Source organism: Tamandua tetradactyla, chromosome 13, assembly GCF_023851605.1.
Source record: "Tamandua tetradactyla isolate mTamTet1 chromosome 13, mTamTet1.pri, whole genome shotgun sequence".
Taxonomy (NCBI): Eukaryota; Metazoa; Chordata; class Mammalia; order Pilosa; family Myrmecophagidae; genus Tamandua; species Tamandua tetradactyla.
Window position 1 is genome coordinate 44,484,102 of NC_135339.1, and position 1,960 is coordinate 44,486,061.

The 1,960-nt window shown below is 41.0% G+C and overlaps 1 pseudogene; it reads left to right on the top strand.

The window, feature by feature from the left end:
* The first annotated feature begins 282 nt into the window (after window positions 1-282).
* Window positions 283-878, top strand: LOC143653119 (A-kinase-interacting protein 1-like; annotated as a pseudogene).
* The last annotated feature ends 1,082 nt before the right edge of the window (window positions 879-1,960 follow it).

The window sequence follows — 1,960 nt, forward strand, 5'->3', positions numbered from 1 at the left end:
ACCCTTAGATAAGCCGACAGAAAAAAAGAGAGGATGCAAATAAATAAAAATCAGGAATGGCAGTGGGGACAAAACTACTGGCCTCACAGAAATAAAGGAGAGGATACTATGAACATCTATATGCTAACAAACTAGACAATTTACCTGAAGCAGATAACTTTGTAGAAAAGCATAAACAACCAATAATGACTTGAGAAGAAATAGAAGACTTCAACAAACCAATCACAAGTAAAGTGATTGAATTCATCATCAAAAAACTCCCCAGAAAAGTCCCATAGAAACATGGAGAACTATCTGGCAGTGCTGGCACTGAATGTGGTGAATCGACTTACCCTGCAGTGCTCAGATAGGCTGGGTCAAGAAGTGCTGGAATGGGCTAAAAGGGGGCAGTGGACTGGCACTTGCTGGAGCTCCCCAAAGGCAGCATGGGGTCCTTGCCAGGGAGGGACCGACCAGGAAATATAGTCAACAATTGATCCCCAGTGCCTTTTTCCTGGAAGAAAGACATCTAACCCGTAGTGCTTCCTTCAGGACAATGGCTGAATTCATGGACTATATTTCAAATAGCATGCATATGTGCCAGAGGAAGGAGGAGCAACCCAGATAATCATTATCACAGATGGAAATCAGAGCTGCACTTGTGCTCAGAAAGAGGGAATGGACAGAAAAGACACATCCTTTCATCTTGGAGACATCTATCAAGCATCAGAGTGTAACTGAGAGGCATCCCAACCTGTCAAGAACATCTCTAAGGACCTCTACACAGAAATATAACCAGGGACCTATTTTGTCCATGTGGGTTAAATTACTTAACCAAGAGGACTTTTGTGGTAACAGCTGACTCAGGACAAATCATGAACTTGGTCTTCCCTGTATGATGTTGGCCTTCACCTGGACCTCATATCACCTTTTTTTGTAAGTAGCCAGAAGATAAGAGTCTTCATATGATTCAGTATTTGCACATTAATTCTGCTTTTAGTGCTGAAAATAAAGGTTTTGCTTTCCTGGGAATTTGAGTTGGTCTCTTTCAGTGCCTATTTTAACTTGAGGGTATGAGGTGTAGTCATCATAACCACCACCACTACCACCCCTGGTCTCCTTTTGGCTGAAAGTAATGATGTAATGATACCGAGTCGTTTTTAGTGCTTACCTTCCAAATGAAAGTTAATTATGATAATAAAGGGAGAGATTGAGAAATGAGAATTCATACTTTATTGGTATTAACCAGTGAAATACAATGTCAGTCATATACAACCGTAGGCTTTATGAAAAGATGGCACAGAGGCTGTGGACACATTGGCCCAAAGCAGGTGGACCTCTGACTGCTGTGGCAGAGGACATTTCAAGTCACATATAACTAGCCCTTTGGCAAGGAGTCCTTGGACAGGGCTGCCACACCCTACACCCATTTAGACAGTAGTGCCTTTCTGAAGCTCACCTTCAGGGAAGTCTTAATGGGGTGAAGATGCTGCTGCTTATTCAACTATCACCTGTGGCCAGTGTGCTACCTCCTTCAATTGAAGAAGACCTTGTTGTCACTCTGTAACTCCATCACTAGTCCTTAGCTTCCTATAACAGCTTTTTGAAAAAAGTCCTGAGAGTCTTATTCTGTGACTGTATTTTTAATACTCAAAAGCCATTGATTTTAAAAGGCATCAAAGTGTCTCACTTTTTTTTAAGCTATCATATCAACAGTATTATTACATCTCCCAGTTTGGTTGCCTGGTGGTTCATCTCATCTTGAATGTAACAAATCTTTCCTTAAGAAAAATGCCAGCATTTTATATGGTGAAAACAAAAGTTTTAAGTAGAGTTATATTAGTATACATTAGTTATATTAGTAATTCTAATGAAGAAACGACTCCCATGGACCTAGGACCTAGTAAAAAAGACCCACGCCCATTACCATGAGGTAAAGGATCATTTTAAGGGGGCTGGAATTTGGGTTCTGCAAGCCTTC